This window comes from Tinamus guttatus, unplaced genomic scaffold, assembly GCF_059628265.1.
Source record: "Tinamus guttatus ecotype Peru unplaced genomic scaffold, ASM5962826v1 Tinamus_guttatus_pri_ptg000048l, whole genome shotgun sequence".
Lineage (NCBI taxonomy): Eukaryota > Metazoa > Chordata > Aves > Tinamiformes > Tinamidae > Tinamus > Tinamus guttatus.
Window position 1 is genome coordinate 7,416,605 of NW_028288582.1, and position 15,960 is coordinate 7,432,564.

The window sequence follows — 15,960 nt, forward strand, 5'->3', positions numbered from 1 at the left end:
TTTTTTTTTAATCCTAAACTTCTGCAGATTGACAGTCTAAGGTCCCCTTGGCTCCATTTTTCTTGGCTCCTCTTGCTCAGTACAAGTTAATGCCAAGTTGTGGGGTTTTGTATTGGGTTTGGGGGGATGAGAAGAAAGGAGGCAATCTCCCCAAGGGAAAAGTGGTGATCCAGAACAACAGTTTGTTAACAAGCTAACAACAGTTCTCAAGTCATGAGAAAGGGGCTTTATTGCCCAGACTGCTCCAAAAAGCAGTTTTTCATTCACAGGTTTTAATGTGGGATTTAAATGACACTAGTTATACCTAACTAATAAGAGAGCCAAACAGAGATTTATCCTACAAAATAACCAGTTAAGCACTTTTATAGCATAGTTTATATCACACACAAAGAAAGACTTTGACAGTAACATTCAATCATTCCACACTCTACTTCCAAAGTTTCTATTTCTAAGCTAGCCATTAGCAACCATTTTAAAAATTAAAATATCCCTTGTAAAGATGTTGGTGCTAACCCCAATTTCAACCTGGTCTATATTACAGCCTTTCTACTTTATAAATGGGCTGGACTTCTGATAAAGTTTCGGGCTTTATGAACCGTACTGGAAGTCAGATCAATGTATTTGACTTGTACTATGACCAGTACAGAAGGTTAGAAACTGGAAGCAAAAGTGAATTTACTGGCAATTATTCCAAGAATTGGAAAGCACAGGAGTTCCCAAACAAAATGCAGTTTGCTCTTTCCTTGTGTAATCAAGGAAGCTGTTCTCGTCATGGAGAGTGACGATATCTCAGATAAACACATTAAGTGTTTTATACCACATAAACCATATTTTTATTTGCCACTGGGGAATAGACCAAATTCACAATGTAACAATAATATAAGACTTCCGTAACAATTAAGAATAAATTTGTATGTAAATAAAATTTAGAAAAACTATTATTTTTAGCTAACCAAAACATCTCTGGAAATTTTTGCAAAAACTGCCACAGGTTTTGGCACCCAGATCACCCTGCATGAAGACTGCTTCATTATATTGGTGATGCAGAGCAAATAAAGTTTAAACAAAGTTTTAAAATTAGAAAAAAGAAAAACAAAAAAATTATTTCAAGTTAGTGTTTATATTAAGATACCAGAGACTAACAAAAGATATAGTCTAATTTAGTTACTGTATAGGAGAGAAAATAAAAGTTTTTAATCAAGTAAGTTCAATCATGGTACTGCTGCATGCACAGTATCTAAATTAATCTCTGGGGAAAAAAACTAACAGAAAAGCCCACACCCTTAAGTTCAATGGGGAGCTAAAGATCACAGCAGAAGAATCATCAGTGAGGATGATCCAACTTTTCCTTTTCAAGAAGGAACATATTTATCTGGAAACCATACGAAGGTACATACCACACTTCAATGCCTCATCCCAATTAGGTCATTTGTGCTAGTTTAGGGTGGTTTCTTTTTAGTTTAATTTCTCATGACAAAAGACTTGTAACTGCTCAGTCTGTCCTCCAGTTCATGCGTCAGCCTCCCAAAAACTTTCGGGAACCAAATGGACAGACAGGTTTCCTGAAAATCAGCAGCTATGAGGAGAACAGAAACTTAACATCGCGTCCCAGGGAGCGAAAGGCTCCAGCGCAAGCGCAGCCGTCACCCCGCGCGTTACCTGGGCTGTGCCTGTTCAGCAGAGCCGCGGCCAAACCAGGCAGGGCAACCCCTGCGGCCTCCGTTTGCTCCAATATCAAACTTACTTGTGAGCATCTGGTGATTTCTGGTGGGGGGAAACACAGGTGAAAAGGGGATAGGGTGCACGGATCAGCAGGGAATTAAGTGATTTTGGCTCAAGTGATACAGGGTATTCCTGATTTCCTTATTTGAACTAGAAAGTCAGAAGTATATAAACCAGTTATCTCGCTGTTCTTGCAAAAGAACAACTTTGCATGCCACTTGAATCACCGATGTAAAATCGAGTCTTTCCCATGTTCCAGTTTGCAAGATGACTGAATAACAAAGAATGAATAGTAAGACGTATTTTATTCTGTGTAACTTCATCCTCAGTTCTATCTGTTTCAGAAATGAGTCTGCACATTCATGTGAAGTGACTGACACTATTTATGCCAGTACAAGGAACTCAGTTTAGTAAGTCTGATGAGAGGATTTCTTTGAAAGTATAGTCTAATATACTTAGTGTTAGATGGAGCATTTCTACGTTCTAAATGGAAAAGAAAGCAGAGAAGTGATGTGTAAAGTAGTTACATTAGTATTACAAGATGAGAACAGGAATATTCAGAACCTATAATTTACTATAAATTCCTTTTGGAATACCTAGGAGCCTGGGATTGACACTTTGAACAATTACACAATAATATATTGAGTAAAATTAACGTGCAAGTGTAACACATTTCCTGTTAGTGGGGGAAGGGAAAAAAAAAGTCAAATCCCTAAGATACTATGCTCATCTCTTCCTTTTTGAAAGTTAACATTTCTTTTGAATCATGTCATATGCCCTGGCAAAACAGCTTTAAGTTTTAAGACTGTGCCTGAGGCAGTAGTAAAAACTGCAAGTGTTTGTATTTTGAGTTACACTCGCTATCTACAGCTCTTAATAATTATTTCATAATCTCAGTGGGATAGCAAAACACATTATAAAATCATGGGAAGTGCAAGAAATCAAAAAGGTTTTTTTTTTTTTTTTTTTTTTTTTTTTAAGAAATCAAGGATCTCAAGCTTTGAAAGCCTGGGTCACAGTTCAGCACAGAAGAGATGTGCTGTCCACACTATCCACATGCGCTTCTGAAATTCCACCTGGTTCTTGCTTGAGTGGTGGAGAGCAAAGAGCAAGGACACATACAAGATTATTGCATTTCATCAATGAAATTAACCCTGATTTGAGACCCATATTCTTGTAAGAGGTTTTTCTTTGAAATATTTTAATATGAAAGGTCAAAAAACGGTCAGATGAGCTCAGGACAAAGCATACTCTAATCTCTTCCTCTGATGTTCTGGGGAAGCCCGTGATTGAGATATGTATGTCAGTCCCATGCTGAGGAAGTGGATCAATACCATGTATTTTTTGCAGTGTTTAACTATGTTTACAGAAGAAAATACTCAGCTATCAGAAAGAAAAAGAATAAATTAAATATTCTGGAAAATGTCTGTGCCATAATCATATATTTGAAGTTGAAAGTACTTTCCTGCTATGGAACTACTTCATAAACAGTTTGAAGAGACAGCTAGCAAAAATAGTTTGTATTTGCATTCAGAGCACTCTGTCTTTATGGTAAACCATTTACATCAAGGCAGATTTTCTCCACTTCCCATTTTACAGAAAGCCTACCATTTTCTCGACTTCTGTTGTGCAGCAAGTCACTGGCTCATCCATTACAAGTGGCAAGTTCAAATCACCCAAAAAGAGAAGTCACTCGCTCTGCTTCCCATTCATGCCTCCTGTGTTCGGGAAAGAATGAGTTTGAACCACCCACGACAAACCCTGACAGGGAACAACAAGGTTCACCACAGATGGGGGGTCCAGTTGGTTTTGGCCCTAACATACTGTCCTAGTAGAAGGTATCTCACGTCAGTGTCCTGAAAAAAGGCCACTATTCCTCCAAAGGTGTGCCTGCCAGGAGAACCCACTGCATGATTTATAGGAGACTTTTAAACTACATCAGCTGAAGACACTGAAGTCTTTTTATCCCGTCAATACTCTGAAAACAGCAAAGAAGAATCAAAAACACTTGCTGTTTAAAGTTATTAAGACTTTGAGACAGTTGTCGGGGAAGAAGGGGTGTTTTGATTTATTTTCAACCAAGACCTACTGATGGGTGCTATTCTTTTCCATTCAGTTAATCAATTAGATCTCATTTTTGAGCCCGAAGAAATTTTACCTGTCTAGCAGCATAGCAGCAAACAATCTATCTGCACTACTGCCTGGTCAGTGCATGAAGAATGCTTTCTGCATTGCCAGCTCCTGGCAGAACACATCTGCGCTGCTGCTTAAGTGAATCCAGCCTTGAAATCCAATCTGAGGTACTACCGAGCTTAAAATGCCTTAACTCAGTTCCTGTCATTATTTAAAGGAGAAAATATCTGGAGGCAAAGGTGTCACACTGGACAGGAAAAAATAAAGAGGGAAAAAAAACAACACTCTGAGAGATCATAAATAATTACAGGAAGACTGCCAGTTCAGGAATCCCCAAAATATTAGTAAATCCAATTTTAAAATGCAGTTGATGTTTAACAAAATCATCCTCCCAGGGAATACTGAACATAATAGAGTACAGAGGAAGCTGGTAAGTTAAATAAATGCAACATCAATATGGTTCTTCGCTTTTGGAATTCAATGTTGAAATTGAACATTGTGGAACTAGAATGGCTATCCCAGAAAACTGAGATAGTATCCAACTTCCACAAAAAATTATTTCTAATCTATCCACATTAAGTTTTCTAAGCCTACATTCAAAGCTCCTAAAACTTCCAGTCCTATGGAAGCTAACTCACCTACATAAAACATTACTCCTCTTCCATACTACATGGTTGGTACAAGGTTGAACTAGATCTTTAGAGGTTCCTTCCAATCTCAAGCACTCTGCAATTTTATTTAACTTTCTTCTACCTGAAACTTGAACGCAAATTTCCATTTTCTCAGATGATGATTACTTTCTGAAATATCAAACTATTTTACTACTTTATTTTGCCAACACTAAATTGCAGAAACCTTCTCAAGGTTTCAGATCAGTAGATACTGTGAAGATTGAGAACAAGTCATCTCTGCAGCATCGGTTTAGACAGACCACTGTTAAAGATAAAGCAACAGATCCCTGTGATTTTTTTTTTTGCACTGGGTTTTAAGAATTAATAATAAAAAAAAAAAATCAGGATTTTGTCCTGCTACAAACCACTTAATGTGAAGGCTGTGAGACAGCTTCACAAATTTCTCTTACTAAATTACATATCGCTACCAAAAGCGAGTGTTTATCAGTCTTGCACAACCGAAACAAATTAAAACACAAAAGAGGAGCAAACTTCCAAATAGATTCTTGGTAGAAGTGTGCAGGACTGAAGCTTCTTAAAGAAGACATTAAAAACTGCTGCTTCCCACATCACCCACAAAACTTCAGAGGAAAAAAAAAAAAAAAGTTATGTCTTCAGATTTGGAATATGAAATTGTCAGTTTTGGTTGAAAATTCCTTAGGTAATGCTTAAAGCCAAAGGTCTCTTCTAGTCAATAACACTAAAATAATGCTCATCTCTACTGAATAGAACAATTTTGTTTCATGTATTAACGACAATTTAATTTAATATTCATGCATTTTATTTCTGAAAATTCAAACCTGAAAGCCTCCAGATGTTGCACTAGAAACCGACTGAAAATACTTAGAAATCCCTTGGGGAATTTCTACTGATAAAAGACTATCCAGCTTGCATTATAAAGATCCATGCAAGTGCCCTCCAGGTATGCACATAGCAAAGAATACCTTTCAGTTGGAGCAAGTATCAAATTTAAAGGTACGCAGAGGGCTTTCCCTGATAGAGCAAGAGGGTCGAGTCTGAAAGATTAGAGGAGAGTTTAAAAGTTGTTGCATCAGTCATGGTCTAGTCAAAGGGCAGATTCCCCTTTTTTGTAAATAACTCAAATTTAAGCCATGAAGTTTCCAATAATACAGTGGCCATTTGGGATTTTGTCATCCGTTCTACTAAATGGCTGTATGGTTTTAAGGCACTGCCACTTCAAGTATGGTAAGCACCATATTGCTTACCCTTTAGAACATCCCTGGCCTGCAAAAATAGAAAGGATTATTCTTGGAGTGTTCTTCCACTGAGAAGCAAGAGTTGCCAGAGGAAACTCTCCTAGAATTGGAGTCTGCACTGGAAGAAACCTCCCTCCCACCCCTTCTCATTTCTATCTGAAGCAATTCCAAGATCTGACAACACTATGCCTAACATTGTGGACAAAAAAAGAACTACAGATGTCATGGTACCCTCATCTCAATACACAAGCTCAACTACCACCACAATGTTATACAAACTTCTGTGAAGAAACCTTCTCCTATCCGTTTCACATTCTTCTGGAAGCTCTAACAGGAATAGCTTTGGAAAATCTTAAAGAAGGGTCAAATTGAATCCAGTAAAGAACAGACATGGGTGTTTCCAACAGTCTAGCATAAAATCCCAAGTTACATTAGAAAAAAAAATTATATATATACACATACATATACATACACACACACGTATATATATTTTTTTTTCCTGGAAGCAAGGCACAAGCCAGCTCTAGCTCCTGGGATTTCTTTTCCATCTTTAAGTAGCCTCTACAACAGTAAAGCTACAGATGATGGACTTGCAACCCAAAGCACAGACATACATCCCGTCAAACTTCATTCAAGCCAATGCAATAGGAGTATTTGCTTTCAGTAGACAGTCAAAAGATTCTGACAAAATAAAATAGCTGGAAAATATAATTACAAAGCAACTGTTAATTACGTTTCCCATTTCCCTCACTGCTCTGGTAACTCTAGAAGCAATTGTTAGATCAAAACAAAAAGAAAATTCCTAACTTTATCTCAGACCAGAAAGTTCTATAGGCTAATTATATACTGTAAAGAACTGTTTTCCTTTGATTATTTTTTAATCTTTCACTTTTTAAAGACACTTAGGAACAAAAGAACAATAAAGCAGGCATATGCGAGTACACAATAGCCTTTCTTTACGCAGCTTTTGTAATTCTTCCTCCTGGGCACAGATCACACTGGAGTTTTACTAAACCATGGCTATCACCAGTACAGTGGTCAGCAAGTAAGCGTAAGGGAAGATTATCCCACTTCAGAACAAGAAAGCTATTGTGTTATCAGTTCAAACTACTACTATACTTGTCTAAACGAAAGGATCTCATTAGTTATAGCAGTTACAAAGGGTAGAGGGTGAACAGCAGCTGTAACGAGTGCAAAGCCACAGTACCCAAGTTCATCAGAATGAGGACAATCCTAATTTTCTCTCTTCTCATATAAAAATTTTACATTTTCAATGATCTGTAGAAGTCTCCAGATTTCCAGATTCTTCTCCCCTCATCCCCACAAACAGATGGCCAGAACTGAATATAACGTGCAAGTGAGAACTCATAGAGACGAGTACTAACTTTCTGCACTCATAAGCCATCCTTTATATATGCCTGTTTTTCCCTAATCTGCTGAGTTTTGACCAGAAGTTTCAATCAAGCCCTGTGCTAGCACATCTAAGTTCTACCTTGAAATATGTCATAAAATTCACCACATAGATTTTTGCAGGAATTCTTTGCTGGTGTCCTCCTTCTATCATAGCAGCAGTGAAATGGAACCAAGTGCCATAAGTGGAAATTTTAACCATGGTCATCAAAAGAAACACCCACTCTCCCTGAAAGTTAAACTACATTTTTGATGCCCATGAGGAGGAGTTTTTAAGCATGACTAGATGTTGAATTTTTTTAAAAAGGCACAAAAGGAAAATGTTAGAGATTGCAAGCAAGTGCAAAAATACTCCCCGCCAATCTTAACTACCTCTTTCAATACAGTAGAAAGGTGCAATGTGCTCCTCCTCCATTCAAACACCTGTGTGTTAGGGGTCAGAAAGAAGAAGGAGGAAAAAAAAAAAAGCACCCTGCACCCTACAAACTCCTTAGCAAATGTAGTAGCAAAGCCTCCTTTCATCTCCTAGCCTTACATAGGTAAGTGGTTTGCATGGAGCAAAGTCCAGCTGAGCAAAAGTCCACTGAAGCAAAAGGCAGAAATACCCGTGAGAGAAAGGAGAGCAAGGTACAATTCCAAGTAAATCTCTCTCTCTCTCTGTTTATCCAACATTATGATAATTTTCAATCTTGAAAAACATCAACACCTGCCCCAGTAGCCAAAAGAAGCGTATTAAAACTAGAAGCACGAAGAAAGAATTTCACCTTGTCACAGATACACAAAGCAGTGCACTAACTACCACTGGAGATTTTACAGATATGGAAATAGTGTTAAGCAACTCTCAAGTCACAAACATTAAATGATTAAAGATGACTCCAAATCAGCAGTTTCGCAATTCCAGAAAATTAATGTGTTTTTTTCAAACCTGCTCTTCAGCACAGGTTCCCCATAAGAACTGGCTGCAAAAACCTCTTCCATTTAAACACTGCATCAGTATGGTGGCTTTTTTCTAGACAGCACAGTGTTTGAAATCCTTAATAGCTGTTATCTCTTCCCAGCATAACCTCTGCTCTCACTCACTGCCTCTTCTAACCTGGATACACACTGGATATACACTGGATAACAATCTGAAAATTATATATTCCTCCTCACACAGGAACTGAATAGGTAGGCTTGTTAGCTTAAAAAGCTGCTCTCAATTTCCACAGTACCAGTGTTATTACTGCCTTTAATGAAATTAGTACCCTTTCCTTCACACTTAAACCTCCCCCGAGTTTGGAACCAAATTTTGCATTGCTTACATTTCCTTTGTTTTATGCGAATCTCATTTGACCTGCAGCTTGAGGAGAGAAGAGAAGGGGCTTTCTCAGTGCCTTGCAACTGTTCTCTTTACTCTTGACAATAACAGCAGCTTTGCTATAGCTTGCACAGTTTCTCTTTGCCCTAAAGAAAGAAAAGTGTAAGTTACGTTATCTGCATTCTCAAACCCTAAATAGGTTTTGCAGCATTTCAGAAGTTAGTCTAATAAACCTGAGGAAATAGACAATCTTTTTATGACAACCTTTACAAATAAAATAGGTTAAGAGCAGTACAACAACATATAGCATATGATTTTTAAACTATTGTTTTCCTCTCTCCCATTATGGTTCACAAAGGACTTTTCAGCAAGACCATATTATAGCATGCACAAAGGACATGCAAAGTAAGAAATCGTGCCCAGTTTTTTTTCCTGACTTCACATGCATACAAGCTTCTCCAACCATTAGTTTTCATTACAGACTGCACAAAGTCTTTAGAGCAGCGCAACTTTCTTGCTAACAGTCTGTTAAATTCCATTTAGAAATGTTAGACCAATTCAGGTGTTTCTTTAATTAAAAAATTAGAAATAACAAACAAAACAAAAAAGCGTCCTGGTTTGGGGAAGCTTGTTTGATCCCTGAATTTTTACGGGCACTGAGAAATGAGAATAACTTTTGAAGTTTGAAAGCATAACTAAAACAAATCTCCTGTCAAGTATTTAATTTTTCTACATGTATTCAAACAAGTTCTTGGTTTAGATGCAACAAAGGCCTAAGGCTCTGGTATACTAAATCTGACAGATTCAGGTTCAGCCAGATCTGACTCTCAAATATACCCTTTAAGGACAACAACTTTGCTGATCCTGTTTTAGTAACCTCAACTGACCCACTTATAATCTATACAGTCAAATCACATTTTTTCAATACCTTTAGTCTCTCAACTCATGTCAGTTAAGCTTGTGTCCACCTACCAGGGCATCTAAAAGCATCAGTGGACTCTGAAATATCTGACCAGCTATTCCGTAGTGCCCCAGCAACGACGCTCCCGATTGGCACCAAGGGCTCACCTTGGCAGTGCATTCCCAGATGTCATCCTGCACAGAACACTGCAAGGAAGGACCAACCTCAGCAGTTGCACAGAGCTGGCTGCAGGAAATCACACAGTTACAGAAGCGCATAACCTGCCACTGTATGTACTGAGCCCTCATTCTCATAACCACATCTAATGCAAGCTATTTTGTACCGTGAAACCAACATTTATCTAGTCTGGAGAAATGTTGTAAACTTGCTGAGCTATCAGTGAGTCTTTTCTGATCTCTGTCACTCAGATTTGGACCTCTGACAGGGGAAAGACAAGGTTACCACTGTTAACAGAGTAGCAGCCATGCTACCACTGGACCACAACCCTTTTAAGTACCAGCTAATAAGACTACAAACTCTGCCAAAAACAATATATTGACCAAAGAAAACCCAATCCATTTCACTCTAGAAGCAAAGTAACTGTAAAAAATAGGCAGGTACTAAGATTTAAAGGATAACATATGAACAAACACTTATTCCCTTCAAAAGGGGACATGCAATTACAAGACTCGCCGCACCAAAATAGCACAGAAGCTCCAAATCAGTCCATAATTTTTTACGGATGTCACAAATCAAATACTGTTTTCTAGACTGCTTATGCTTATATAGTAACTCAGGAAGAAACAAAAGTTCTAAACTAGCCCCCACACAAACTTTGGAGCATACATGGTTAGTGGGCAGGAAAACAATTACGATGGCCCTGGTTGTTCCACATGGGCATTCTCACGTACAAAGCTGAACACAGTGCAGGGCATTTCCAGCTTCTGGCCCTTGCTTGCTCTCCCTAGATCCCCATCTCTTCTGATTCATGGAGAGTTTTAGGGTTCTAGTTTTCGTTCTTGCTCAATGCTAAAGCTAAATTGTAGCATTATAACAGCTCCGTACCCTTAAAATCCTGAATTAACACCCCCCACATGCACACAAACACATGCACACAGCATGGAGCAGATTGGGTTTTAGCTGTTAGAATTAATATAAACGGAGAAGCATTCCAAGAAACACTGCTTTTGAAAACAATTCTTCATTATTACACTGGACAATCGAAGTGAAAAAAATAAAATAAATTACCATAGATGAGGTGCAAATAACGTATGCAGTACAAATAACGGATGAAGTGCCAATACCTCTTTGTCAGCTTTGAAGAGTTACCCAATTTAAGGATTCTATACAATGAATTCAAGGTCAAAGCTTTCACTTTTTAATAGAAGTCAGTTATTGTTGCATGCTACAACATGGGGCAGTTATTTCCATTATCCTTTAAATAGCACAGCACAACAACAAACTTACCTTATCTCCACTGTCTGAGCATAGAAAATTGAAAACAAAGTATTAGGCACAAACTGCAAGTTTTTCCTCATCAAAGACAATAGCACTGCATGAAGAAATTCAGTGGCTGTGCTGCAGGACATGTAGCTGCTCATAAAGACTTACCCAAGTTCTTTTCTGTAAGCAACCAAATCTCAGAATTTGGAACACGAGGACATCTATTCACTCTCTCCTGCTCCAAAATGCAGATCAGTAACACAACACAGCAAGAGGTGAGTCATCCCAGCCTGAGTTTGCCCTCTCACTAATAACCCCTACCAATTCCTGCACTGCAATCTTTCTGAAGCAGTGAAAGAGCCCAGGAAAGAAAAAAAGCTACAGTAAAGTCTGTTCAAATCACATCGTGCCTTACCAGATGTGGTTCAATGGAACAAACCTCAGAGCTCTGAGGGATCTCTAGGACTCTCTCTACTGTTCTGCTTCTTGTGCTCCTATATATCTCTTTCCTCTGTTTTTCACAGGTAAATTTTCAAGCTTTTAGAAAAATTGAGATCACTTGAAAAAATAAATCAACAAATTTTAAAACAGCTGTATAACCATTTAAGTCACTAAATAAACAATTTTAACATTTTAAAATCTGTTTATAATTTTAAATGTAAAGGTGTTTTTAAAAAATGAGGCAAACAAGTCTTTTAAGGTTTTTTCGGAGGGTGTTGCTTGAACAAGGGAGTTCAATTAACTATTTTAACACTTGACTGCTTTCCCTACACTATTAAAATTGCCCCAATTATCAAGCAGTGACATTTGGGCCTCCTGCCCAACAGGGGCCTTTGTGACTACTTTTTAAGTGTTGTCCAATGGCACCTGAAAACACATCACAGCATTAAAGGAGTTTTAAACACTGAAGGCCTAATTCATACTCACTTTAATGGAGAATTTTGATTTAATCTTCCCCCTCCCCCCCCACTTCAGTCTCCACAGCTGCATTTCAGAGCAACAATGAGAGGCTCAGCATCAATCAGCCATTGCCAACTCATTTGCAACAATATTCTCATTACTGCTTTAACCTCTCCTTGCCTTTGCATCCGCCAGGGCAGGCTCAGGGCCGGATGTTTCAGCCCAGCTGTCTGTCATCAGCAATCATTATTCCTTGAGATCCGTGTCCTCCTTGCAGGGGGGTCTATTCAGTCTTAGCTGTTTCAGCCTGGCTGGAACATTAGATGAAGCTGATCCCAAACTAGCAATGATATCCCAAGTTCAGAAACCTTTGATGGCTCTTCAGGATCCATGGCAGCTCCCCTCGCTGCCCATCCAAGGGCAGAGGGTAGCTACCATCCAAAGCAGGTTACTCGAGGATAAATAGAAAGGAAATGGGAAGAGCAAGGAGGGACATGCATCCTTTTCACTCACAGCAATGGAAAGGTTATTTTTTGGGGGGCAGGGTGTACACACTGACCTTTTTTGAAAAAAGGTAACAAGCAACCTAGGGTAGGCTCACAGGTACGATCAGCACATCTACTACCCATTCCCTCGCCCACAGACAAAGATTCATCTGCCACAGCAGCACACAAGTCCCTGCTTACTGTTCAGAGAGACCACTGAATTCCTACACGCTAGCCAGGGGCTTCACTTCCACCTCCACCTCTCGTTTCTCTTCCCCCTCCACCCCTCTCATTTCTGCAATGGACAACTTACACCCAGCCCAGGCCCCCTCACAACGTTTTGGCTAGCTTTATTTTAAGCTTCTTTCCACAAAAAAAAAATGTATTTAACACTAAAGGTCATGTTCAATTCAGAATCTCTTCCAGGGTTTGTATACTAAACGTTAAGTACTACATCAAAAAATTACAGTAGGGAGCTTGAAAAGGGAAATGGCTGTTAGCTTTGAAACAGGGCAAATTCTGAACTATCCAATTCTTTCTGTGTGTCTTAGGGCACTTCTGTACATTTTCAGTCTCCTTCACTGAAGGAGGAACATAACGCTTCCTTTCCTCTCATCTTACCTGGACACCTACCAAGCTCCCATCTCTTCATATACTTGTATACATATTACCTTGTTTAACAGGACTTCAGCCTTAAGTTGGGAACTGCCAAAAGTGAAAAAATAACTGGAAATAAGGAACAAAAAAACCATAATTATATCTCTTGTTAAAGCTGAGGGAAAGAAGGTCTATACATATAAATAATCTCCCTTTTCCCCTAAAAATAAGCATAAATGGCAAAATAAGACTTAACAGTTTTCACTTTCTACATATAGCATGGAACTAGCACTCGTAACATTATAACTTGTTTTGCTTCAAAACAGTGGGACTGCTTTGTAGACAGTCATGCGCATCTAGTTGCTTCCCAGCTGAGATTCACATACTACTAAGGATGCTCACAGCACTTAGTGGGGATAAAAAAAAAAAAAACAAAAAGGATATGAAGATGATCTGCTTAGGGACAGGCCTCAGACCCTCATGCTGATTTCTATTTCACTTTTTCATCTAGACCTGTTTTACAGTTCAAACTGAAGGCAAACGAGACTACTAACTTTTTAGAGAATCACCATTTCTTTTCAAACTCCAGAAAAAGCAGAGCCTCAAGCACACTTCATGTCCCATTCTCAAAGATTCAGGATGCTATCTCCTCCTGAAACTAAGACAAACAGTAGTTTCCCAAATCATGCATTGCTGATTGGGGAACTACCTATATGCCCTAAACATAGTGTTTAACTATTTGCAAAAATCTCTCTTTACTTCAGATGTATAAAGGAACAGAGACAATCATTTGCTTACCTTGCTTGCAAATACAACAGAACTGACAAAAGGAATCAAAAGTTAGTAAATAAACAAATCACCATACGCTATTAGGAAGAAATACTTGGAACTGTAACTACACCAGACAGAGAACATGGAAAAAACTTGCTAAATAGTCCACTGTGACTGTGTAGAAAACACAAAAGTAGAACAAGACTGTAAGAGGGCTAACTTACAGAAACAAGCACGAAACTTGCTTGAGTTTTGAGCTATCACCCTCATTCATAACTAAAGTGAGTCTGAGCACAGAAGATGATTTGCACAGTTGACACCATAATCCATAAAGATGTGAAAACAAAAGGAGGACAAGCTATTTTTGTAGTTTCATGCAATGATTCAAATACCATCGCTACAAAAAAAATGCAACTGTCATGAGATTTTTACATACACGGAGTAAGAAAACTTTGTACATCTGAAGAATTGTTGCTACCTACCTGTTTACTTAAAAAAAAAAAAAAAAAAAACAACCCACAACACAAATCGCAGTGATACACAAAACTGCAGTGTGTGCTTCCAGTGGATTAATATATTGTCTCCCACTGTTGAAAGCTGGTCTTGATTCTGTTAAAGTCTAAGCACTCGGGCTTTCCTGCTGGAAACAAACACGTAAAATCTGTTTCAAGTGTCTCCTATTAATAAGCAGAAACAATTCTCACAAGCCTAAAGGCAGGAAAGAGAAATAGTTGGTTAGGATTGCACGAAGCCATACCAAACTGTGGCAAAACAAGCTGTGCTGAGATTTATTAGTTCCCTAGAAGAAAATATATTTACAAAGGAAGCCACCTCTGCCACCGTATAGTGAATCAAGCTGATCTGTGTTTTACGTAACGGGGAAATTTTTATTGGCCAGAGGTTCACAACGTTCTTAAATTTCCAGAAACTGCACATGTAAAGATCTTTTCTTAATCTGAACTAAAACCAAGAAAAGAAACTATGTGCGATGCATGCCCCATTTCACAACATGGGTTTAATTTTACTAGCTACTCTACTTGAACTTATTCAGCATAGGAAAGATTTACACTGTGATATAAAAGGAAGAAAATATGAACCCTGAAAACAGAGGTAATTTTAATACTACTAGTCTTAAAATATTTGGCTTTTGCATTGTCATCATTTCTGGGCTATGATGCTTAAAAACTGAAGTAGTTTAAGCTACCATTTCTATTCTTGTAAAAAAAAAAAAAAAAGAAAAAGAAAAAAAAAGAACTAATGAAATACTTAGAATAGATTTACAAGAAAGCACAATATCATCTTAATTCTTCCATTTTCACTTTACTGTGACAGAAATGGCAAACAAGAGTCAGGAATTCCAACAAATGGTCAGTAAGAAATTGAAAGGTGTTCTTTCCTCTTTTTAGCAATGAAAAAATGATGCAACACATTTCACAGAATAAAAATCCAGGTAAATTAACTTAAATTGACCTGAATGAAAGAATCTGTTCTCTGTTTTCACAAGGCTTATAACAGCCTGAGAATTATATTTGAAATTAGGCAAATCAAAAATAAAGTCACAGGGTGAGTTTGCAGCAATTCATAGCTCACATATTACTCGTCTTGTTCTGCTACAAATACAATCAATTTAAGAAAACGGATTGCTTAGATTATACCATATATTTTAATTTTTGCTTTAATTTTCTGCTGTTACTGAACAATAGGCTCAGTTTTTAATTAAGCAATTTTCTGAAAGTTGGAAATTAAATAAATGTTTTTATTAGTGCTGTGGATCATAAATGTAGAAGTCTAGGAATGTCGGGGCTCCTAAAGAGATTTTCAACTAAAACTGATCATAATTGAAATGTTACTGTGAAAAGTCCCAAGAGAGCAAGAATGACAGTTGTTTTAGGTCTGAAGTACAATTCTATTCTCCTGACATTTCTAACACAGGAGTCAGGCAGTAGCACAACTTCAGGTCGCTGGGACAGACACTTAACTCTTCTCCCCTGCCCCTAGCTGCCGGCTTTGTGCTCCATCGCAGCCAAGCTGCACTCCATTGGCTTCATCATCTTCATCCACACACCAAGCACCAGCCCTCACCCCCGTGAACTGGCAGGCTGCGCTCCCCGTGTGCCTTCTCAAGAAACCACAGCCAGAACAATATCGGTTTTGTGGTCTGCCTTCGGTTTTCCACCCCAAGCAGCTACTGCACTTCAAGTAACGAGCCTAAGCGCAGCTCTTCCCACTGCGTTAGACATCTGGACACCATGCTGGAACAAGCTTAATCAGCTATTTTGCAAGATGGCCCTACAAAAAACAGAACCCTCTGAGCTACTGCTGTAAACGAGGGTCATGCCATGAAAATAACTCTCCTCCATTCAGACAGGAATAAAACTGCACACAGATTTCAGTAGTTTTGTCTTCCACATGG

At 38.4% G+C, this 15,960-nt stretch overlaps 1 protein-coding gene across 3 annotated transcripts in view; it reads right to left on the reverse strand.

The window, feature by feature from the left end:
* TRAF3 (TNF receptor associated factor 3) overlaps window positions 1-8,585 on the reverse strand; it is a 39,708-nt gene extending 31,123 nt beyond the window's left edge. For all 3 annotated transcript variants that reach the window (XM_088539642.1, XM_088539641.1, XM_088539640.1), the window contains exon 1: window positions 8,455-8,585. The gene's annotated coding sequence lies outside the window, so the exon portion shown is untranslated. The remainder of the gene's footprint in view (window positions 1-8,454) is intronic.
* Window positions 8,586-15,960: the final 7,375 nt, after the last annotated feature.